At 37.1% G+C, this 27,464-nt stretch overlaps 1 long non-coding RNA gene across 1 annotated transcript in view; it reads left to right on the forward strand.

Annotated features, from left to right (window-relative positions):
* Positions 1-26,090, forward strand: part of LOC121878153 — a 78,373-nt gene extending 52,283 nt beyond the window's left edge. The window contains exon 3 of the long non-coding RNA XR_006091098.1: positions 25,962-26,090. This is a non-coding gene — a long non-coding RNA (uncharacterized LOC121878153). The remainder of the gene's footprint in view (positions 1-25,961) is intronic.
* The last annotated feature ends 1,374 nt before the right edge of the window (positions 26,091-27,464 follow it).

Raw genomic sequence — 27,464 nt, forward strand, 5'->3', positions numbered from 1 at the left:
AAACACAAAACCTAAAGTATTTTAGGGAGATTGTGATAAGTATAAGTATAAATGAGCAAAGTTGTATCCCTTCAACATTACATTACATAACATTTTAAAATATGGAGTGAGAAAGCAGAAAGGTGTGGGTGATTAGAGAGATGGATGCTTGTTGTCTTAATTCCCGTATGTAAAATAATAATAATAATAATACCTGTAACTTGGTTTACACAAAGCAAATATTTTATCTTTTGTGCAAAATATATGAAGTTTACATTCAAAATATTCCCTGACCTGCAAGGAATTCAGAAATGTCAATTATATTACCCTAACTTTAGTCTGAGTTATTATTTATTACTAAAAATGTAAATTACTATTTTCTCCCAAAGCTTCTCTGGTAGGGAGGGAAGGTGGGGGTGGGGATAGAGAGGGAGGGACTGACCGACCCAGCTAGGGCCGAGTATTTTGATTGACAGATAGTGTCCTTGAAGAATATTTCTTTGTTTATTTAATGAAGATATATGTTTTAGCTCATAAAATTCATACAAATTACCCAGCCAGAATATAATTTACATTGCTGGAATTCTTACAATATGATGATCATTTTGAATATAAACATCATGGATTTTGCATTAGACATACAAATTTTAGATCTAATGTAATAATTTGGCTTACACAAAGCAAATATTTTATCTTTTGTGCAAAATACATGACGTTTACATTCAAAATATTCCCTGACCTGCAAGGAATCCAGAAATGTCAATTATATTATCCTAACTTTAGTCTGAGGTATTATTTATTACTAAAAGTTAAAATCTAGTTTTTTCACCCAACATTTCTCTGGTAGGGAGGGAAGGTGGGGGGGAGGGTTGGGACCGACCGGATTGACAGATAGTGTCGTGAAGAATATATTTTTTTTTTATTAACTGAAGATATTTGTTTTAGCTCATAAAATTCATACAAATTACTGGACCAGAATATAATTTACATTGCTGGAATTCTTTCAATATGATGATCATTTTGAATATAAACATCATGGATTTTGCATTAGACATACAAATTTTAGATCTAATGTAATAATTTGGTTTACACAAAGCAAGTATTTTATCTTTTGTGCAAAATATATGAAATTGACATTCAAAATATTCCCTGACCTGCAAGGAATCCAGAAATGTCAATTATATTATCCTAACTTTAGTCTGAGGTATTATTTATTACTAAACATTAAAATCTAGTGTTTCACCCAATCATTTCTCTGAGAGGTAGGGGCCAGTGAGCTGGGAAGAGTGGGGGGGGGGGATTTGAGTCCATTATTTGAATGGACATTAACCTGGCGACTGTATTTCTCTTAAATATTAATTGTGTGAGCATACCATCTTAAAATTTAGATGTTATTTTTACTACAACATAGGTATTGTGTCGGAAAAAGTGGAGTTTGGGGGTCGGGCCAGTCTCTATTGGAATTAATCCCATATGTTCTGTTGTTCACTTTACGCGGTTTTCACTTTCCGCGGTACCCTGTGGGTTCAATTGACCGCGTAAATCGGGGTACTACTGTTATGTAAAAATTTTCAGAATTCAATTAATTTGGAGTTTTCGGTACAGTGGACCCTCCATAAACGAGCGGTTCAATTTACAAGATTACAGTTAATGAGTTACTTCCCATAAGGACTTTCCGTTTAATTAACGAGTTCAAATTCTATTAATGACAGCCTTACGAGAAACAAGTTTTGGTGCACTCATCAGCTGATCAACTCGTCTGCCAATAATCGGCTCTATGTTTACCTATGTTTCCAGTAGATTAAACTTGGAGAAAGTTGTGCTCTTGAATATTTTTACATTTTTACATTAAAATTATTGATCATTCTGAAATTTAGTTAATATATTGATAATATACAGTGCAGTGTTGGTTTAAATAAAAAAATCTTGACCCAGGTTTTGGATGATTTGGACAAAAAAATTGGGGTTTCTGGCCAAGAAGCCTCCCTAAGAAGTTGTCCCCAAGAACAGGGAGGACGGTAGTTTTAGGCTTAAAGTTTTTATATTATAAAATGTCACAGATTAAACTTAGCAAAATATAACTTGCATTTCTGGAATCCTTGCAAGACAGCAAATAATTTGAATATAGACAGTCATATAAGAGATAAAGTTTTAGTCCTTTACTGAAGTACATTGAAGTACAGTAAAGCCTCCGATAACAATGGGTCTACCAACAACTTTTCATATTTAAAACCCTAGTTAATTTAGGATCCAATTCAATTTACATCCTTATTTCATTCATATTTACAACCAAAATATAATAAAAATAAAATAAATTAAAATTTTCATATAAATAATAACTAAATCCTGATATGTATTATAAAAAAAAATTACTGTAAAAAAAATGAAGAGCGCCTTGCACAAAGAAGCTGCCTGGCTAATGAGTGGCAAACAACAGTCTGAGCTTCAACCCTTTTGTTTTCACGCATCTGGAACAGGAACTGGAGAAAAACTTTCTCAGGTTTCTTACAGCATTTTTGCATCTCTATTCAATATGAGCAAGAGAGCAAGTGATGGTAGTGTTGGTTCAAAAGCTAATAGAAAGTGTCTTAAGCTTAGCCGAGAAACTAGATGTGCTAAAACGATATGAAAAAGGTGAGAGGTCTGTGGATATTATATGGAGCAAGCAATGAACATATTTTCTGAAGTGGATCCATTAACAGAACAAAGCATTAAAATTTAAATAAACGCAAATGACCTCTACATAAAGATGTATAATGAGAAAAGAAAGCAGCTGTGCAGGGTTCTTTCGAGGCTTAATATTCGAAGGCCTCAACTTCAGCTACACCATCAAATTCAGCATCATAAGCAGCTTCAACTTCAGGTTCAGTAACAGTTTCAGCAACAGCTTTAAGGAAAGCTACAGCTTCAGCCAGAGTTGAACCTGATGACTTCGTCATCTGAGTAAAAACTTGCACTGTATTCATTGGCTGTCCTTATGTTTTAGACTTTACCGCCATTGGTGAGTAGAATTTTAGTTTTACATTCGTAAATATTATTTAAAACATATATGAACAGTAAATAAGTGTTGCTTTCATATTCATATGTTGAGAAATGACGATATGTTTTCACATGTACGCACTTACTGTTCATACATTGGCGTTCCCTATAATCTCGCGTTATTTCTTTACCATTAGTGGCTACTTCTAGGTTCCATTTATTAACATTAAATGACATTCATTAGAACATACATACAGGTATTCAATTTTTAAAATTAGTTCACTACAGCTACAACCAGGGTTTTATTTTCTTCAGTTTCTTATGTAGAACCATAATCACTCATTAAACAATGCCGTCTTGTCTCCTCTTGTATGTTTTAATATTCTACATATTATTAATGAATTGCATTGTTCATTTCACTTATATAAACATTAATTCAATCAAATACTTATTCAGTAATAAACAATAATGAATCTTTTGTACATATTCTTAAGATAAATGACTGTTTCCTTGAGTGCGCACCTACTGTATACATTGGCGTTCCACTATCAGTCTCACTTTTTCTTTACGTAATATCAGTGGTTACTTCTACTGTACTTTAAATAACATTAATTAAAACATACATATTTTTTACATTAATTTTACTACAACAACAACCAGGGTCTTATTTTCTTCAGTTTCAGGTGGATAACTGACATTAAGGGTGTAAACACTGACAACAATGCCGTCTCTTATCCTCTTGTGTGTTTTAATATTCTACATATTATTAATGAATTGCATTGTTCATTTTGCATATAGTCTAAAGATTACTTCAATCAAATACATGTTCAGTTATAAATAATAATGAATCTTTTGTACATATTCTTGAAAAGATAAATGACACGGTATCCTTAAATCTTTTTATACGTATATGTTGGCGTTACCAGTCCATTCGATTTCAATTTCAATAGTTTATTCCTTGATAGAGGAAGTGGGATCCTAGTGCTGTCACTAAGTACCCCTGTACAATAACACCAGAAGCATCTGGCAGGTGTGACAAGTATGTACAGTATAAATATTATAAAGGGGCTTACTAAAGCCTGAGGAAGGAAGGATATTCCTCTAACATCAATATTATTTACATAATATCTGGCCAGTATGGGGAGGATCATCGTGTCTCCGTCGGAGTCGTGATGGTGGTCCAGCAGGCGTCACGGAAGCGTTGTTTGTGGGAACATCTTAGGAGGTGGTGGAAAAGGGTGCTACTGTGGGTCTTCTGCATAATGCAAAGGCGTTGCTCAGGGATGCGGGGATACCAATCTTCCAACAAACTCATACCCAATATAATCCGGGCAGCAATCACGTCCCTTTTCGACCCTTTCCGTAGACGTACGAGGAGTCAGGAAGTTCTGAACATATCGTACCAGGTGGGCGGGGGTCCAGGGGATGGCTGCTTCCCGAGCTTCTCTCTGTTTTGCAATTTGGGTCCTGAGCTGTAAAAGTGTTTGAGGAACAACGTAGTCAGGTGTGGCCTTGTTACAGCCAGTCTTGGCAAGGCCATCTGCTGCCTCATTAATTTTACAACATTTACTACATTAATTTTACTACAGGTACCACCAGGGTCTTATTTTCTTCATTTTCTCCTGTAGAACTATCGTCCCGGACTCCTGGTTGTAAACACAAGCGAAAACAATGGCGTCCCATCTCTTGTGTGACCATATTATTATTCCTTTATATTGTATAAGGTGCATTCAGAAACATTATTTAGAAAATATAGTTTGTTTTGTATTGGTTTTGGGGGAAAAGAGGGTAAAAAGCCTCACAAAAGATATGAAAACGTCACACTTGGGAATATTATTATTGCTTTATTTTAATGGTAATTAATGATTTGCGATAAGATGATTCACCTTGCACTGCAATATTGGGGGACATACGTCATTATTCGAGGCTTTACTGTACTGTACAGGATTTTCAACTTGTATTTTTGGGTAGATATACAGTACATAACATTTTTCATTTACAGTGAACCCTCACTTCGCGGTCAATTGAACCCACAGAGGCCCGTGTAAGCGAAAACGAAGCGAATGAACAACATATGGGATTAAATGAAATAGAGACACTGGCACCCCCAAACTCCACTTTTCCGACATAATACCTATGTTCTAGTAAAAATAACATCTTAATTTTATGATGGTACATGCACACAATTAATATTTAAGAAATAGAGAAATACAGTGCCAAGTTAATGTCCATTCAAATAATGGACTCAACTCCCTCCCCTCTTCTCACACTCCTGGCTCTTCCCTCTCTGAGAAATGTTTGGGGAAAACACTAGATTTTAAGGTATAGTAATAAATAATACCTCAAACTAAAGTTAGGATAATATAATTGACATTGCTGGATTCCTTGTAAGACCAGGAATATTTTGAATATAAATGTCATATATTTTGCACAAAAGATAACATATTTACTCAGAGTAAACAAAATACTTACATTAGATCTAAAATTTGTATGTCTAATGCAAAATCTATGATGTTTATACCTTATATCGCGGCCTATAGACTCGGGGTGCATAAGATACCCAAATTTCCATTTAAAAAGTAGCTTTTGAGCTCTATTTGCTGTATAAGACCAGTACCCCAAATGTGACACTTACCCACTGACTCAGTAGTCCTTTTCCAACCATCCTTGGTTTTTTAAAATAAGGCCAATTCACTTCAAGTAATGTCATCAAATGTTACCTGCTGGTGTAGTGTAAACACTAGTGACGTCACTGAAGCGTCTGCTATTTACCAGTAACTGGAACTAATGTGGAATTGAAGTAAAATTTCCATTTACTTGAAATGGATTTACCGTTTTTGTTTATTTATTTACTGTATTTATAATATACTGTAACATATTAAACACACTGCAAGTATTTTCTTTTAATTTATCGCTTGCTTCGCGCAGACGATCGATTGGTGGGAGTGTTCCCTCGTCTGGTGGTGTGACTGAGTTCCCACTGTTTATACAACAGCACACCGTATTCTAATTGTGGTGTTTCATTAGGATTTGAGTGAAAAAGGTACGTCTACTACATACATTATTACACAAACATATATATATATATATATATATATATATATATATATATATATATATATATATATATATATATATATATATATATATATATATATATATATATATATATATATATATATATATATATATATATATATATATATATATATATATATATATATATATATATATATATATATATATATATATATATATATATATATATATATATATATATATATATATATATATATATATATATATATATATATATATATATATATATACACATACATGCATACATACATACAGTGGGGTATGCTATAACGGATCCCACTACGAATATTCCTATAACTAACGGTTTTACCTATAAAATTGAGAATGCTATATGACATGCTCACTACAACGAGCTTGGATGAATACGGGACTATTTGCGCAGCATGAATATTGTTGTACGGACCCACAACAAAGCGTCGAACCATATTTTGTCTCATTGTGTAGACAGTGCACCACTGTTATTGTTGAAATTTCGTCTTTGATGTGAATTCGCGTTATTTGTATAACTATTTTGTTATACAAGTATACAATTGTAACAATGAGTCGTCCAAGCGAGTGAGAAATAATAACCCTTGAAACTAAGAAAGAAATTATAAAAGCGTGAGAATGGAAGAAGCATTAGCGAAACTTAGTGATGAATATGGGATGGCTAAATCGACTATATGTACGATTTTGAAGAATAAAGAGGAGTTAAAAACTGTGCAAGTGGCTAAGGAATCTTTAGACTTGCAAAAGCAAAGTGTAATGTGATTGAAGAGATGGAAAATTTACTCTTAGTGTGGATAAGGAGAAAGAAATGGCAGGTGGTAACATTAGTGAAGCATAATTTGTGAGAAGGCTAAACAATTGTTTGAGGACCTTAAAGCCAAGACTCCCAGTGGAAGTGATAGTGATGTGCCAGTGTTTAGGGGTACCTGCATGCTGAATAACACTAAGGTAAGATAAAGTACCGTATTTTTACATTTTCACAGAATTTTTTCAGTGTTAAGTGGTTGTATTTGGGGGCCTGGACGGATTAATCCTATCTTGAGCAGATGCTATAACGAACAAGGTTCTGGAACCAATTACGTTACGTTATAGCATACCTAATATATATATATACAGTCAACCCTCTTTCCTGTCCCATTCGCGTTTCCCGTTTAGCGGTGCCCTGCGAACCTAACATGCTCACATTCGCAGTGCGTGTACCCCATTGCGCGGAGAGCGGCTGGCGGGCTTGCGCGCCCATTTTGGATCCAAACCTCCCGCCATCCGCCATGTTGTGTAAGGTAGCGAACATGGTGCGCCAAGGTCACCCAGTCATCAAACATTACCAGTTCTTCATCCGCCACCCATTACAGCCGGCCCAAGTCAGTGATAGTGATAATTATAGTGAGGATATGGACTTATATGAACTTTGGGTTTGACAAAGAGGCCCTCTAGCCTCTGTGGTGGATAGTGATACAATTAATACAAGTGATACAGGTGAGGGCCAATAATCTGCCTTCTGCCTCGGAACCAACCGCCCATCCCGTGTGCCCAGCCATCTTTTCTACAAATGTAAGTGTTAAAAACCTAATATTATTGATATTTATTAATTGTGTGTGCATACCATCATAAAGTTAAGATAATATTTTTACTACAACATAGTTGTGTGTCGTCAAAAAGTGGGTTTGGGGTGGCCCGGACTCTATTTCAATTAATCCCATATGTTATGTTATTCACTTTAGCGTTCCTCACTTTCATGGCAACCTGTGGGTTACATTAACCGCGTAAAGTGAGGTTGACTATACTGTATATATATATATATATATATATATATATATATATATATATATATATATATATATATATATATATATATATATATATATATATATATATATATATATATATATATATAAACCCGACTTAGCGGGTTAGGGACCAAATCAGGTCGTAAGTCCGATATAGTCGTAAGTCCGATATAGATAAAAAAAAAATCTACAATGAAATACAGTACAGTAAAAGTAATGAATAATGATGAATGGATACAGTACAGTGAAAGTAATAAATAATAAGGAATGGATACAGTGTGACTGAGCACTTAACCTTTAATGTAGTCAGCTGAATGCACATGGAATTTATAATTTTCTAATTATACATGGAACTACATTAACTGGAAACGTTTCGGTAAAGAAATGCGTGTGTCATTTAAAAAAAAAAAAAAATTTTTTTTTTTATCTATATCTGGGCGGTCGTAAGTCCCGACGGTCGTAAGTCCACGTAGTCGAAGTCAGTCTGGGTTAAATATATATATATATATATATATATATATATATATATATATATATATATATATATATATATATATATATATATAAATAAATACATACATAAATATAATAATAATAAATAGATAGATAGATAGATAATATATAGATAGATAGATATAAATATATATAAATATATAAATATATAAATATATAAATATATAAATATATAAATATATAAATAAATATATAAATAAATAAATATATAAAAAATATATAAATAAAATATATAAATAAATATATAAATAAATATATAAATATATAAATAAATATATAAATATATAAATAAATATATAAATATATTATAAATATATATATAAATATATAAATAAATAAATATATAAAATATATAAATAAATAAATATAAAATATATAAATATAATATATAAATATATATAAATAAATATATAAATATATATATATATATAAATAAATATATAAATATATATATATATATATATATATATATATATATATATATATATATGATAACAGAAAGAAGAAAACCCGAAGTTCCCAACTGTTTCTTCTTTATACACCTACATGTTACTTGCATATATGTATATGTATATGTATATGTATATGTATATATATATATATATATATATATATATATATATATATATATATATATATATATATATATATATATATATATATATATATATATATATATATATATATATATATATATATATATATATATATATATATATATATATATATATATATATATATATATATATATATATATATATATATATATATATATATATACACACAGTTGTACCCCACTTAACGCGGTCAATAGAACCCAGAGGGTCCCGTGTTAAGTGAAATCCGCGTTAAGTGAACAACAGAACATATGGGATTAATTCCAATAGAAACCAGCCCGACCCCCAAACTCCACTTTTTGAAGACACATAACTATGTTGTAGTAAAAATAACATCTTAATTTTATGATGGTACATGCACACAATTAATACTTAAGAGAAATAGAGAAATACAGTCGCCAAGTTAATGTCCATTCAAATAATGGACTCAACTCCCTCTCCCTCTTCTCTCACTACACTGCTGGCTCTTCCCTCTCTGAGAAATTTTTGGGGGAAACCACTAAATTTTAATAAATAATACCTCAAACTAAAGTTAGGATAATACAATTGACATTGCTGGATTCCTTGTAAGACCAGGAATATTTTGAATATCAATGTAATATATTTTGCACAAAAGATAACATATTTACTCAGAGTAAACATTATATCTAAAATTTGTATGTCTAATGCAAAATCTATGATGTTTATATTCAAAATGATCACCAAATTGTAAGAATTCCAGCAATGTAAATTATATTCTGGCCGGGTAATTTGTATGAATTTTATGAGCTAAAACAAATATCTTCAGTTAATAAAAAAAAAATATTCTTCACAACACTATCTGTCAATCAAAGTACCCCACCTTGCCTCCCCCCCTCTTCCAACCGCGCGGTCAGTCCCAACCCTCCCCCCCCACCCCCCACCAATCCTCCCTTCAAGAGATGTTGGGTGAAAAAACTAAATTTTAACATTTAGTATTAAATAATACCTCAATTAAAGTTAGGATAATATAATTGACATTGCTGGATTCCTTGTAAGACCAGGAATATTTTGAATATAAATGTCATATATTTTGCACAAAAGATAACATATTTACTCAGAGTAAACATTACATCTAAAATTTGTATGTCTAATGCAAAATCTATGATGTTTATATTCAAAATGATCATCAAATTATAAGAATTCCAGCAATGTAAATTATATTCTGACCGGGTAATTTGTATGAATTTTATGAGCTAAAACAAATATCTTCAGTTAATAAAAAAAAAAAATATTCTTCACACGGTAACAGATGGTCAGTCGGTCCCTCCCTCCTCCCCACCCCCCACCAACCCTCCCCACCCCCCACCAACCCTCCCTACTAGATGTGTGGGAAAACCAGAATATTTACCTTTTTAGTAATGAATAATACCTCAAACTAAAGTTAGGATAATATAATTGACATTGCTGGATTCCTTGTAAGACCAGGAATATTTTGAATACAAATGTCATATATTTTGCACAAAAATAACATATTTACTCAGAGTAAACATTATATCTAAAATTTGTATGTCTAATGCAATATCTATGATGTTTTTATTCAAAATGATCATCATATTGTAAGAATTCCAGCAATGTAAATTATATTCTGGCCGGGTAATTTGTATGAATTTTATGAGCTAAAGCAGGCAGGCAGGCAGTCAGGCAGGGTGGTGGGTGGGGGGTGGGGCGAATCTAAAAATAGCTCTCGAGCCGGACACTCTGCGCGTATACGTGGAAAAAACCCGTGTTAAGTGAAAGTTCAGCTCTGGCGAGGCACCGCGTATACGTGGAATCGCGCTAAGCGAAACCGTGTTAAGCGGGGTATTACTGTATATATATATATATATTTTTTAATATACTCATTCACACTATTTTATAATCGCAGTCATGTACTGAATATACTATGTACAAAAAATGAATGTTCAATGAATTATTTATGGTGCATTAGGGTACTGGTCACTTCAGACACAAAGACGGGCTATAAATAGCCTTGTTATCTACCCCTACATCTCACCCTGAGCCAGAGGGAAGCGTCTTCGTAAATAACATTTGTTTGCTTATTTTCCATTTACTTGAAATAGATTTACCTAATTATTTGTTTATTTATTTATTTATAATATACAGTTAACCCTCACTTTACGCGGTTAATGTAACCCGCAGGGTCCCGCGTAAAGTGAGAAACGCGTAAAGTGAATAACATAACACATGGGATTAAATGAAGTGGAGTCCGGGCCGACCCCCAAACTCCACTTTTTGACGACAGACAACTATGTTGTAGTAAAAAATTTATCTTAACTTTATGATGGTATGAAAAAACAAGTAATATAGAAGAGGTTAGGTTAGGAAAAATAAAGGTTAACATAGGAAAAATAAAGGTTAGGTTAGAAAAACTAAAAGTTAGGTGGAACACTTACGGTAGTAGAAGAGATGGGTCGGCATACGGGGATGGAGGCTGGTTCCGAGGCAGAGGGCAGATTACTGGCCCTCAGGTGAATCACCATTACTAGGTGAATCACCATCACTGTCACTTACAGTTGTCAGGGCTTCCCTGACAAATCCCTCAAAGTCATCTTCACTGTCACTATCACTGGCTTGGGCTGGCTGTGGTGGGTTGCGGGCGAAGAACTCGGTTATGCTTTTTTGACGGCTGGTGTTTATGTTGTCGTGATACACCGTGATGTACGGCTCCATAGCCTGCACCAGCCGGGTATGGAAGACTTCATAGCGGTCATCGTCATTGTCGCGGGAAAGGAAGGACTTCATTTTCTCTGCACACTCCATGGCACCCTTAATATCACTATGAGTTAAACTGTGTTCTTCGGAGAATGACGCACCTTCTTCCTCCTCTTCACTGACGTGATCTTCTTCCAACATCTCGTCGGCAGTCACTTCAGGATCTCTGATCACCTCCAGGATGTCGTCGTTGGTGGTCTCGGAGAAGCCTGGAACTGTAACAGTCTGCGCAGCTTCTCTGGCAAGGTCCACTGCTACTGCAACATTCTGAACCTCACCAGTCACAGATTGACTCCTCCTCTCACCTGGTATTCCATGCAACACATGTCTCCATGCGTGACGAATTGTAGCAATAGACAGCTGATCCCATGACTCCACCAAGAAATCCACAGCTTTCTTGATGTTAAATACTCTCCAGAATTGTTTGAACAGTATTTTTTGCTGTGCCAACTGTTGATCCTCATCTTCTTCACTCTTGCTATCGGTGGTAGTGTCACTCAGGTTACGCAACTCTTCCCTGGTGTTGGTGTAGTCGTTCAGGAGTTTGGATTTTTTTGTTGAGAATGCAGATTTTACATTACAGATTAACTCTTGGTCCATGGGCTGTAATATAGACGTAGTGTTGGGAGGAAGGAAGACCACTTTTACGTTGGGGTGACGATCTAACAGTGTCCTGGTGCGTTGTCCAGCAGCAACAAAATATTGAATGGCACATTCTGTCGCTCACAGAATTTCTTTACATCGGGAACCAAACAGTCATCAAACCAGGAGAGGGACAGTGTAGAGAACATCCACGCCTTACGTGCGGTCAGCCAGTGGACATTTAGCTTGGTCATGTCCATGGTTTTGTAGGCGTGCGGCTTGCGTGCTGTGTGGATCACCGATAACTTGAGCTTACAGGTACCGGAGGCATTGTGGTAAACAGGACGGTGATGCGTTCCTTCTGCATCTTCCGGCCCCGAATCCTGCTGGCATTCTTCACAACGAAGGACTTGGAAGGTAGCTTTTTCCAGAAAAGACCAGATTCGTCCATGTTAAACACCTGGTGGTCACTGTACTGTCCTCCCTCCATAATCTCACGTAAAAACGGAGGAAATTCCCGAGCCGCAGCACGGTCAGCACTCGCTTCTTCACCACCAATGTTTATATTGGTGATCTTGTTCCGGATCTTAAACCTCTGTAACCACCCAGAGGAAGCATTAAAGGGTTTGGGCTCTGTAATTCCCATCTATCGTGCCACTGCCATGTACAGTTCACGTGCGTAGTCCTTAACAGAGCGCGTGTCGACCTCCATGTTCCGTCGCGCCTGACGCACCAAGTACCTCACAAGTAATTTTTCTGTCTTGAGAAGCACCTGGTTGTGAAAATACTTGATCATAGAAGTACCTGTAGACTTTGTGATCTTCATGTGCTCCTTTATCTTGGCTGCATCCTTCTTTATTGTTCGAATCGTAGATTCATTCACACCATGCTGGCGTGCCAAATCAACCTGCCTTGTTCCTTTCTCCAACTCTTGGATGATGGTATACTTCACCTCGTAGCTTAAGGAACGTCGTGTCTTCTTTGGCTTAGTGCCGCTGGGTCCAGGTAAGGAAAGGTTTCTCTCTAGGGGTGGTGGTCCGGCGGAAGCCATTTTACAGAACAATGGATGCACGTTTACACGGTGTGGCCTTGAGGGATGAAACTGCCGCGGCTAGGTCAAGCGTCGTCTTTCCTCCCTCCCTCCCTCCCTCGTGTGGACACGTCATAATACTTTAAGCCAATTACAGCTAGCAGCAGAGGGGGGTAGGGATGCATGGCCAATCACAGTCCGATACGTCATATGACGTCAGTTATAACGCACCAAAACACACACTGCGCAACGTTACCACGCGGCTTGCCCAAGCGGAGGGAGGAGGAGGGAGAGGCGAGGAGCACAGGCAGGCAGGCGGGCGGCGGGTGGCGGGTGGGGCGAATCTAAAAATAGCGTCGCGCCGGACACTCTCCGCGTAATGGGGTTCACGTACCGCGTAATGTGAGCACGTTAGGTTCTGGCAAGGCACCGCGTAAACGTGGAAATGCGGAATGCGGGACCGCGTAAAGTGAGGGTTAACTGTACTGTAATATATTAAACACACTGTAATTATTTTCTTTAATTTATAAACTTGTTTTGCGACAAAGGAATGTTCTCCAGTAGTGTTTCATTAGGATTTGAGTGAAAAAATATTACGTACTTACTACATACATTTATTACACAAACATATTTATATATACTGTATGTATACATATATACACATGCACACATTTAATTTACTAAGTCAGAATATTTTAAAAGCAAATTACCCGACAAGTTAAAAATGTTATTAGCACATGATTATTACTGATGTCATCATGTATTAAAAACCTTCAAAATCCACATCATCAACATGTGATATCATAAGTTCTTCAAGTACATCCTGAGATACATCTATGGCTGCATCATCATAAGGATCAAACTCCAAATCAGATGACGTGGCTTCGGCTTCTGTTTCATCCTCGTCCTCCCACAACATATCATCTTCCATACCATCCATTGAATTAGATATTCCGCACTTTTTAAAAGACTTGATAACTGTTTCCACATTAATATCATTCCATGCCTTGATAACAAAATCACACAGTACATCCAGTTCGGGAGCACGCATATTCCCACCTTTCGTGTAAGACTTTTTGCCGCTGATCATCCACTCGTTCCATTGTTCACGAACGCGGTCCTTGAATGGTTTGTTTAGACAAACATCAAGTGGTTGTACAACTGAAGTTAATCCACCAGGAATAACTGCAATGTCACTGTTGTTCCTCGCCATGCTGGTTTTTGTTCCCTCTGTTAAATGACTCGCGAACATATCCCATACTAAGAGGCTACGCTGTTTTTGAAAGCCACCAGGTCGCCTACACCATATATGATCAATCCATAACTTTATTCCTTGTTCGTCCATCCGCCCTTTCTCGTTGACGTGAACAAAAACTCCAGCCGGGAACTTGATTTTGGGCATTGTTTTCCTCTTGAGAATTAGCATTGGGTTCAACTTGGTTCCGTCTGCCATGCATGAAAGTACTACTGTAAAACGTGTCTTTTCGTGTCCTGTTGTTTTCACTAACACTGATTTTGCACCCTTTGTATCAACAGTATGATTACCGACCATGTCGAAGTTCATAGGTGTTTCATCCATGTTCCCGATGTTGCTTAATGGATAACAATGTTTCTTACGTTGTTGTATTATGTCGCGATGGAAATTAACAATTTTACAGTTAAGATCTGCTGGTAATTTTTGTGCTATTTTTGTCTTCTGCCGCAGTACCAGATTGCTTCTTTCCATAAAACGGCTACACCATGAAGCCGTGGCTTTGAAGTCTTTGCTGTGCTCTTGATTTTGTTTAGCCCACTTAAGTGCCCAAATACATATCATGTTTCTTGATACAATATACCCATTTTGACGCTGCTCATGGACCATGTCTACTGCGTGCTTCTCTAGAATCGGCCAGTGTGCAGCACCTCTTCTCATTGCACATTTATTCCTGGGCATACTTCGTAGTAAGTGTTCCTTTGATCTCCAATCCCGCACCATCTTCTCAGTTACACCGTATTCTCTTGAAGCAGCACAATTGTTGTGTGACTGGGCATATGCTATCACTTTCAGCTTAAAACAAGCTTCATATCTCCTGTGTTTAACAATTGGAGCCATGGTGAGGTTTTATGGTAGCTGGATACAGTATTAATATACCGTAGTGTTCACACGGAGAGAGTGCTATTGCTTATGGAGTGATAACTCAACAACTGGACAAGGCAAATGAGAGAAGGGGTATCACATTTGGGGATAGATAACATGACCTGACGTGGTCACCTTACACATATATGGTAATCATTAAGAATCAAACTCCGAATCAGATGACCTGACTTCTTCTTCATCATTGTCATCCTAAATATACCACTGTCGGTAGTTAAAAGAATTAAAAGTTATTTACAGTAAAAGTCCAAAAATCCGGACTGCTTGGGGATTGGGTCGGTCCGGATTTTCGGATTTTCCGGATTCTCAGGCAGTACTTTTAAAATTAAAATTTAAGGAGGAATAAAGAAGAGATGAACAGGTACATTTTGATAGTTTATTCATTAGCAAATATAGCATGCTTCATTTATCAAAACGAGCAGTTTTAATGAAAAAGCTGTGAATTCTAGAATTTTATTCTTTGCCTTTTTGATATCATAAATTGTAGACTTTCCAATGTTGTATTTTCCATTAGAACAGTATTGCTCACACCACGTACTAGTTTCTTAATTATTTCAAGTTTGTCACTCAATTTCAACGTGTTCGTCTTTCTCTTCACACAACGAAGTTTATCTACTTTAGGAGCCATTATTATGGGCTTGTACAGTAGTCTGTAAATGGAAAGAGTAAGACTCAAAATATTGTTCTATTCATACTGTGCTTGATATAATGCATTCACGGAAATGTAATATTTTTGCTAAAATGACGTACGTATGACAGTGGAAAGTGGGATCAAATCGTGACGAAAACAATGACTTTCGCTTTCTTTCGTTCAAAAGATGTTACCGTAATCACTTTTCGAATGGTTTAGTTAAAAAACTGTTGTATTGTATTACAATAATATCCTAATTGACTTGAATAAATATTACGATACCATATTTCTGAATATTTTCATTAAAATCCATCAAAATCATTTTCTTTGTCATCGTCTGCAGCACCAAACAGCTTCTCCCAGTCCTCTCCTTTAACAGGGCTAGAGGGTACGTGTTTTTCGAATCGTTTTCAGTTAAAAAACTATTACATCACACGGGAAGCAGCCATCCCCCTGGACTCCCCGCCCACCTGGTACGATGTCCTCCGTAAACTTCCTGACCTCTCGTACGTCTACGGGAAAGGGTCGCGGAAGGGGGACGTGATTGCTGCCCGTATCATCATTGGGTATGACTTTGCTTGGGAGATTGGTATCCCCGCATCCCCTGAGCAACGCTCTTGTGCGTTATGCAGAAGACCCGACAGTAGCACCCTTTTCCACTACCTCCTAAGATGTCCCCACACACAACGCTTCCGTGACGCCTGCTGGACCACCACTCCACGACTCCCTGACGGAGACACGATGATCCTCCCAATACTGGCCAGATATTTTGTAAATAATATTGATTATGTGTTAAAGGAATATCCTTCCTTCCTTAGGCTTTAGTAAGCCCCTTTATAATATTTATACTGTATATACTTTTCACACTTGCCAGATGATTCTGGTGTCATTGTACAGGGGTACCTAGTGACAGCACTAGGATCCCGCTTCCTCTATCAAGGAATAAACAATTGAAATTGAATTGAATTGAATTGATAAAATACATGTCGAAAACAAAAGACTTTACCTAAGCTTCCGATGTTCTTGAGATGTTACTCGTTTTTTTAATAGTTTTCGGTTAAAATTCTGTTATATTACAATGATATTCTATTCATACTGTGCTTGATATACTACATTCACGGAAATGTAATATTTTTGCTGAAATGACGTACGTATTAAAGTGGAAAGTGGGATAAAATCGTGACGAAAACAATGACTTTCGCTTTCGTTCGTTCAAAAGATGTTACCGTAATCACTTTTCGAATGGTTTAGTTAAAAAACTGTTGTATTACAATAATATTCCCTCCTAATTGACTTGAATAAATACTTGAATGGAAATATACAATATTTTTGTTGAAACTACCCGCGTTTCAGTGTAAAGTGTCGTAATAGTAAATGGTAAACAATTTGCCTTCGGCACTCGTGTTTCAGTTTATAGGACGTAGAGCGTTTTTACTGAAGGTTTTGTTGTTCCCTTACCCTCAAAAACGTGGGTCGAACTATAAACGAGGAATATCATAAATTAACGATTTCTTGGTAAAAAAATCAGGGTCGACAGATAAACGAGGGGGGGTTTACAGATGAGTATATACGGTATGTTGTCACAGTTTGATTGCTCGTTTTAAAGTGGCGACCACGTGGTCGCTTGTTGTCGCTGTGCAGCTGTGAAGCTCACGCATGCGCACATACACACAAAAGCCCGCTAAAAAAAAAAAAAAATAATTAGTTTTCCAAAAGTCCGGATTCTCGGGTGGTCCGGATTTCTGGCATCCGGATTTTTGGACTTTTACTGTACTGAATATTCTATGTAAAAAAATAAATTTTAAATTAATTATTTATAGGAGAAAAGTATTATGATCAGTAAATATATGGTATTACTGGCCACTTCAGACACAAAGACGGGATAAAAATAGCCCATCTCCCCCTCTTACAGCTGCCAATGGGAAGCATCTTGGTAATTAAATTTGATGTTTATTTTCAGTTTGTCTAATTTATCATGTATCAAATTTATATTACTAAAAATTGTGTAGGTAGTAGGCAGCTACCAAACAGGGAGGTACTACTGCCTGGGAAGATATTGGAAGCATAATGTGTTGTCTTATGGTAGACCCTGCTGCTATATGGCATAACGAAAATTGTGACCAAGTCCCAGGTTGCTGACCTGACTTTCTGCATCATTTACACATAATTGCAGTTTCAATTGTTCCTCTTACTTTGATAACACAACATACATACAGTATATTATTTCTCACTTTTGATCTTTTTTTTTAATTTTTGTTTTTATTTATGGTTAGTTACTTAAAATAAGGCCAATTTACTTCAAGTAATGGCATCAAATGTTACCGGCTGGTGTAGTGTAAACACTAGTGACGTCACTTAAGCGTCTGTAATTAACTGTCGATAGTTTCAAGAATTAACGCACTCATTTACTGAATATTCTTTGTAAAAAAATAAATATTAAATCCATTATTTATAGGAGATGAGTATTATTATCAGTAAATATACCGATACCCGGTATGCATTACTGACCACCTCAACGGCTAAAAATAGCCCAATCTCGCGGTCACTTTTCCTTTCTTGTCTCCTCACTGGCAAATGGGGGGGAGGGCGGGCTTGGGGAGGGGTGTGTGATGATAGCAGCTGGGTTTATTACAGGGTATGTTAGACAGGTTTATAATACATTTTTATTATTTTAATATACCGGTAATCTTAATTTGAATCCAGCTTGCCAAACGTAAGTTTCAGTGTAAAATAATTACTGGTAGGACTTTGTGAGAGGCTTATGATGTTTCCATCACCACTCTTGACACAGTAAACCACAATATTTAAGAGGTAAGAATTTTATATCTGTTGCTTAAGACGACCCTCTAACTTTGGGCAGATTTTTTTAATGTTCAAATTTCGTCTTATAAGCCGAGATATAGTATTCAAAATGATCATCAAATTGTAAGAATTCCAGCAATGTAAATTATATTCTGGCCGGGAAATTTTTATGAATTTTATGAGCTAAAACAAATATCTTCAGTTAATAAAAAAAAAAAATATTCTTCACGACACTCTCTGTCAATCAAAGTACCCCACTTTGCCTCCCCCCCTCTTCCCACCACGCCAGCTGGGTCGGTCGGTCCCTCCCTCTCCCACACCTTCCCTCCCTACCAGAGAAATGTTTGGGAGAAACCAGAATATTTACCTTTTTAGTAATAAATAATACCTCAGACTAAAGTTAGGATAATATAGATCACTAGGGGGCAGTGAAATTTTGCTCAAAGCTGCACTCTTCAGGCATTGTTCCTTATACATATCTAAGACTCCATGCCAAATTTGAAGCTGATATGTCGAGGTTTAGTCTGCCGCATTTTCTACTGAAATTTTTAAATTTACCTACAGTACTAGCCAAACAGCCGCTGTGGCGGTGCAATGTTCTGTTAGTGTTCATCAACTTTTTTTTCATATCTCTTATTTCATTTAAGTTGTCTTGTCCTTGACCAGCGAGGTGATAGGAAGATGAAGATTGCAGGGGTTGACATGAAAGTGACGAAGATGTGGGACAGAGTGACGGCAAGAGAGAAGCATGATGCGGACAGAGTTAGGAGACAGCTTGAGCAAAAACATAGATATCTGGTAGCTGGAGATATTCCTTATGTTGAGGATAATTCAGATGATTCAAGAGATATTCCTCTCGTCAATACTGATGCTGATTTTGTCCCTGATCCAAGGGCTCTGACAGACACCAGTTCACAGAACCGGACAAGACTCCCTACACTGGCTGCCGCTTGTGACCGATACTTGATTAGTGATTATGCTGGAGCTGCCATTGCTACTGCCACCTTAACTGACTATGGCATTATCACAAAGGATGACAAGAGTCAGGTTATTGGACCACATAAGCTGCGGGATGCGAGACAAAAATACCGATTTAAGAGGCAAGAAATTGAGATGGCTAGTTTAGATAATTTGACGTCACTCTATTTTGATGGTAAGAAGACCGCCACTCGTGTGATGATAAAGAATGAGAAGACCGAGAAATGGAGTTCGAGGATGATGGTGAAAGATCATTATGTCATCATGGTTGAGCCTGGCAATGAATATCTCACACATGTGACTCCCAAGACTGGACACGGAAAGCAGATTGCCAAAACTATTCACGAGTTTCTGGTGGAGAAAAATCTAACCCAGCAGCCCATTGTGTGTGTTGGTTGTGATGGAACCAATGTAAATGTAGGATCAGAAAATGGAGTCATTCATCATCTTGAAATGTTACTTGGTCACCCGCTCCATTATTTCATATGTCAGCTTCACGGAAATGAGCTGCCTTTCCGCGCAGTTTTTTATCACTATGATGGTAAACCAAGTGGTCCTGAGCATTGGCGTGGTCCCATTGGAAAGCAGATCAAGGAGTCTTTGTCTGAGCTTCCAGTTGTCGCCTTCCAGCCAGTCAGTTTCCCTGATTTCCCTGTGTTTAATGATGAAGTGGAGAAAGATCTGTCCTGGGGTCAGAAATACCTGTAAAGGAGTTATCACAGGTGTTGTTGAAGATGACTTGGCTGCTATTGAGCCAGGTCCTCCCTGTGTGTCAAGGTGGAACACCTTATGGAGTAGAATCCTCAGGCTGTATGTAGCAACATCAAGACCCAGCCATGAGTTGAAAAGAACTGTCATTACAATAATAAAGTTCAGTGCTCCAATGTGGTTTTACATCAAGATACACCCTTACGTAACACACGGCTCAAGGAACGTATTCCAGTCCCTGCTATATATGAAACACCTGAATAGTGAGGAGGAGACGATAGTGAAGAAGGCTGTCCAGAGAAATGCATACTTTGCCCACACAGATCAACTTCTTCTTGGTATGTGTGCAGATGAGGACATGACTGTTAGAGAAAAAGCTGTCTCAATGATAAGAAAAATTAGAGAGGAGAATCAGCAAAAGGAAGAATGCACTGGCAAATCTGAAGAGGAGGAGGAAGATTCTGATGCTGCTGTTGACGAGAATTTGTTAAACTATACTGATGAGGAGGGTAAAGATGGAGATGGGAATGAGGATGTGCCTCCTGTAGTCAACATGAGAAAGGTGGTGACTCCGAAACTAAAGTGGCAAGCAAAAAACTATCATTCCATGATTAACTGGAGGAATGAACTCAAGACTGAGCCTCCTTACATTGCTTCTCTGTCAAATCTACAGGTTAATGACATTCTTGAGACACCATTAGTGGTGCCCAAGTGGCCAAACAGCACTCAGGCGGTCGAGAGAGGCATAAAAGTGATGACTGAAGCTTGCACTGAAGTGACGGGATACGAATCGAGAGATGGATATATTAGGCAAAGATTATTGTCTAGGAAAATGATGCCAAGGTTCCGCACAAAAAAGAATTTCAATATGAACTTGTAATGATTTTCTATACGGTGTACCTGTAAAATAACATGTGAATTAAATCGATGTCACCCATGTAAAATTTATCATTATCCTGGAAAACATTAAATGACACCTAATTTTTGGTATACACTAAAAGTTGACAAAAAGTCGTTCGCGATGCGGCAGGGTAAGTATGCATGAAATGGCATGAAATTTTACACAGGTGTTTGTTACAGCCATACAAACGATGCCTGAAAAGTGCAGCCTGCAACTCAAATAAAAGTGTTTTTTCCCTGCCCCCTATAGATCACATTGCTGGATTCTTTGCAAGACCAGGAATATTTTGAATATACACGTCATATATTTTGCACAAAAGATAACATATTTGCTCAGAGTAAACAAAATACTTACAGTATATCTAAAATTTGTATGTCTAATGCAAAATCTATGATGTTTATATTCAAAATGATCATCAAATTGTAAGAATTCCAGCAATGTAAATTATATTCTGGCCCGGTAATTTGTATGAATTCTATGAGCTAAAACAAATATCTTTAATAAATAAATAAAATATACTTACCCAAATACTATCTGTCAATCAAAATACCCCACCTCCCCCCCTCCCCCTCTTCCCACCTGCTCCGTGGGTCCCTCCCTCCCTCCCTACCCCTCACCCCCACCTTCCCTCCCTACCAGAGAAATGATTGGGTTATAACAGTATATTTACATTTTTCGTAATAAATAATACCTCAGACTAAAGTTAGGATAATATAAATGACATTGCTGGATTCCTTGCAAGACCAGGAATATTTTGAATATACACGTCATATATTTTGCACAAAAGATACCATATTTGCTCTGAGTAAACAAAATACTCGCATTAGATCTAAAATTTGTATGTCTAATTCCAAATCTATGAAGCTTATATTCAAAATGATCATCAAATTGTAAGAATTCCAGCAATGTAAATTATATCTGGCTGGGTAATTTGTATGAATTTTATGAGCTAAATAAAAAAAAATATACTTCACCCGCATATATGAGTAGATGCACCGCGTAAAGTGGGAATTCCGGTTCTGGCAGGGTACCGCGTAAATGTAGAATGCGTAAAGTGAAACCGCGTAAAGCGAGGGTTCACTGTATTTTTATTCATTTACATGCACACACCGCCCTAGATATATATTGTGAAAAAAGTAAAAGAAATAATTGTCCTAAGGGAAAACTTGTACTGTACTCAAATGTACTAAATACTTACTAAAATTTTTGTCTAGTGCTAACTATAGCATGTTTATACAGTAAGATCTCATATTTGGCATTTTTTAATTTCGCTTTTTTTAATTTCACGAGCACTACCTAATGTAACCAAGTCTTATATTTGGCGTAAAATATCGTGAATTTCGCGAGATCCAGCCAGCTGAATGCTGGCCACCATCTTGAATGACGTCACAGCCCTCATACCACTTAGTCATTTCTGCTACAAAGCGTGTTTTGTCTACACGATTGATGAATAGGGGAACGCTGTTTGTAAAACGCGAACTTTTGCATACAATGTTGGCTATAGCGCGATTCCATCCACAATGTTTTGATTCCATCCTTAACGTTTTAAGCGTGGCGCGGGGTTATACAATGTTTACAGTTCACGTTCAACATCACATGTTCAATTGATTCCTGTCTTTTGTTTGTGGAGTGTTTTTTGAGAGGTACTCTGTAAATTTTGTTCTTTTTGATGCAAATTTAGCTGTTACCCATAAATACTGAATGAAAGGAAGTAAAAATAATGTTTTGCAGTGAGGACCAATAATGGTTTACATCAGCGCTCTCTGTTACATCATGTGATCAGTTGAATCGTGCAGTTTCTGTCAATTGCTCCATGATTTTCGCTGTTTTCTCCAATTTTGTAGTGTTAGCGATGAATACGGAAAGACAAGGCAAGAAAAATGTTTCCAAGAATCGTCCTGGTGATCGAATTGCCGGTGGTGAAAGTAAAAGAGGTGTACAAGAACGCAACTATCGCGTTGTAGCCCGCGCCATCCTAGCTACCGTCCATGCTGCTATTGTGTGCTTTTTTGGGTGGTGCTACCACCGTGTCAAGATAATGGCCTCTACCTCTACTGGGGGTCCTGCTGGTGCTGGTGGGGGTGGGACAGACTCACCTAAGCGGCCAAATAAGGAAAAGGAGAAGCGGGACTATCATAAGGGAGTTAAGTTTGCCAAGTACTCGATGCAGGATAAGCAGCGTGTGATTAGGTTACTTGAGGAAGGCCTAAAAACTAGTTTACGGAATGCACAATCAAGTCAATAAAGGCAGAATTTGTATCATTTGGAGGTTATAAATGGGAAAATCAGAGGTTGATGTAGAGTGGCCAGTCTATATTGTTATTTTTCCCATTAGTTTATGTACAAGTATTTGAATTTGGCGCAATTTTTCCAGTCTATATTACTTGCGAAATACAAGACCTTACTGTATTCAAATTAATCACTATCTTACAAGAATTCCAGCAATGTAAGTTACAGCTCCTCCCCGACTTACGACCACCCGCACTTACGGCCACCCGCACTTACGACCTGCCTCTGTCGTACCAAAATTTTGTCAAATTACGTATTTTCGAGTCCCAACGTCAGTACACAGACAAAATTTTCGTTTGTAATTCACTTTAAAATGGCTGGCAAGCTTAAAAGTGAGAGTTTTGTGGTGCTGAGAAGAAAAAGAGACACCCATTTTAGAATTTCTATGTATTATTTAAGCATTTTCGACTTCCGACCATTTCTACTTAAGACCTGGATTTGGGTCCCTAACCCTGTCGTTAGTCAGGGAGGAGCTGTATATTCTGCCAAGTCATTTTAGTGACATTTTATAAGCAAAGAACTTAAACTCCCTCTATACGAATGATAAATACGCACTGGCTAACCTTCGTCACCCGGCTATCAACACCTCACCTCCCCCTCCCTCCTCCGTCCTTCCAACCAGGGTGAAGGTGGTTTTAGGATTAGCGTTTTTGTCTTATAAAATGGCACAGACTAAACTTAGCGGAATATAACTTGCATTGCTGGAATCCTTGCAAGACGGTGAATAATTTGAATGTAGACATCATATGTTTTGCATCAGAGGTAAAAAAATGTAGTCCTTTAGTGTAGTACATTTAAGTAGGGGGCAAGTTTGCTGATTTTTACTTCACGGTTCTCGGTTATTCGCGGATGACACCCTGGATGTACCCAAGAATGTCTGTGGGTACCGGAATAGTTTTAAAGTTGCCAACATTTTTGCGACTTGGAGAGGGAGCCATTAGTTCTTAAGTCAGTAGTTTCCTTTACCTGTATTGTAAATGTGTGTGCACACACACACACACACACACACACACACACACAGTCCTCAAATGTTATTCACAGATTTGGCGATTCGCTGCCATTTTGAGAACCTATCCCCCGCAAATTTGGGGGTCCCTGTACAAGTTTTTCAACCCAAATTTATTTGTAGATATACATAACTTTATTGATTTTTTTTACTCATTTACATGCACACACCATCCTAAATACATTTTGTTAATGCTATTACCAGTATACAGTACTTTGTTTGTACTTCTTAATTTATTTTAAGGGAATTCTATGAGTTGGAACCAATTACCCAATATCCCATTGAAATAATAGATTCAGTGAACGAGTGACTGTAGAACAAATTGTGCTTATTAATGGAGGGACCACTGTATTTCAAGTGACCCAGAGCCCCTCTTTTGTCGAATTAACAAGGGTACAATGTATTACAGTATCTCCTGAAGGCTAAGTACTGTACACGTTCAACTAAAATGTTATACCTGTCAGTGCCGGTATTGACCTGAGTCACCTTGTCTAAGAAAATTTACCATAGCCCAGGAAATCTCACTTTATGGCTCGACCTTTTACAGTCCCAGGTGACCTGAGGTAAAGTATCTCCCCTACTTGAACCTAAACTTAACCAGTTGACAACTTCCTCCCAACACCCTGAAAATTTGTAAATATTTTGGTGTCTCTTTAGGTTTCAACCAAAAATCCAAGACCTGAAAAAGGTTTTGAAACCTACATCACTGATTGACTTTCCATGATGACTTACTTTTAGACAACCATATTATTTGAATTGGTTTGCATTACTTTACAGTCCACACCTTCAAACTGTGTATTGTCCATACCAAACTTTATACTGTACTGTACTGCATTGTTCACACCGATTTGTATAGGCAATTTGACCAAGGACAGTCAATAAACCCTTGAGATGCTTATTTCCAGTTCGATCCTTAACTTTAAATGCCAACAGCATCTGGTGTTTCAAGGCAATCACCCATCCAAGTACTAAGCAGACCCAACATTGGTTAACTTCACTTATCAGATGAACAGTGTTTTGAACATTTTATGGCCAGTGGACAGTACTGTCCTGACTTAACTTTATATTGTCCACAGGACCACAATTAACTTTTTTTTGTCCAGTATTAACTGTTTAATACCCAGGGGGTAATTGTCTAGGATTAACAGAATATTAATTTTTTTGTGTAAGTTAAATACATTTAAGAAAATGAAACTACATTTCAGGCTGTGGGATGCTTCGCAATATGGATATCAGTTTGGGTGTTTGGCCCCATGGACATGAGAAGCCCCCCTGTGCCACCCACAACACCAGCCTCAAGTAGTAAAAGGGATCATCAAGAGTACAGTAATAGGTAGGTGGTATTTTTTATTATGTTCGTGTTCTTGGAAATTAAGTTTTTAGTTAATATTGGGATTTCCCCATTCCCTATTGATGGAATTTATGTTAAACAAAGTAGAGATGCTTTTTTTTTCATGATGTGAGTATCCTTGATGTTATCAGATTTATATACTGTAGTGTCATTATGCTTTATGGAGGAAATACAGGGGTGTCATTTCAGATTTTGCTTGGGGGGGGCAACACCATTACATGCAAAGAGTAGGGGTCTAAATCCTGCTCCACCTAGGTGCCGCCGGGTGGTGCTGTAACAGACGGAACACGTTCCAGTACGTTTTATATTTTCAATTTGCATTTGCCCGGTGTGGACCGTGTGGTTGCTAGTAATATGACTTACTTCCTTGTTGCTATTCAGTTTATAAATGACAGGCAATGGGAATGAAAATAGATGAATACAGTACAGTACTTAGTTTTTGTTTAATTATGCATAGTAAAAATACCATCGAGATGTTCTCACCAAATCCAAATTCGTCTGTATTAAAAAGGAATACTATACTGAAATTAAAATTTTCCTTGGAGAGCAAGACAATCGTTGGGAGAGGCAAGCCAGGTCGGGGGGTGCCCCCCCCTTCCCAAATGACGCTCCTAGGGGGAGATAAAAGCTGTAGTAGGTACAGTAATAGGCTGAGTGAGGAAAGCTCTGTACAGCAAGTCCCCTTTGAATGAAAGGGTTAGGTTACACTAAAATGCTTTCGTTAGGTGGATTACGTTCATCAAAATCATTTTTCCCATATAAGTTAATGTAAAAAGGGGGGGGGGGGGATGTGTTCCTGTACTAAGCTCTGTGACAAAATAATTGCAACGTCAAAATACTGATGATAAAAACAATAAAACCTGTAAAATATAAAGGTACATAAACAGAGTTGTCAATTGTCGTAGGAAAGTGCATGGTTTATATAATTTGTTTATCATGGAGCCCATCACCGTTTTCAAATTACGGACTATTTACAAGGTCTGTACTTCTCTCATACGTACGTCTGACAACGGGAGCGTCGTCTGCAGTTGTAACTCTCCTCGGTCCTTGCTATACTGTATTTCACTGGATTTGATGTTATTATTAGTGTTTACTGATAGAATAGTGTTTAATAGTAATTAATCATGGCATTGTAGCCAGATTAAACTTGTCACTGTAACCACCAAGCTACTAGGCCAATGTTATGGTTGTTTTTCAACTCGTATTTTCCTACTTGCATACGTATCGTGAAAAAAAGTAAAATAAATAATTGTCCTAAGGGCAAACACATAGAGAATATACATTTCTTTGCACACGAGTTAGCTGGTTCAGAGAGGGAGGAGGCGCTCAGAGTGTAGTGGGGGGGGCACTGCTAGGG

This window comes from Homarus americanus, unplaced genomic scaffold, assembly GCF_018991925.1.
Source record: "Homarus americanus isolate GMGI-L3 unplaced genomic scaffold, GMGI_Hamer_2.0 scaffold45562, whole genome shotgun sequence".
Lineage (NCBI taxonomy): Eukaryota > Metazoa > Arthropoda > Malacostraca > Decapoda > Nephropidae > Homarus > Homarus americanus.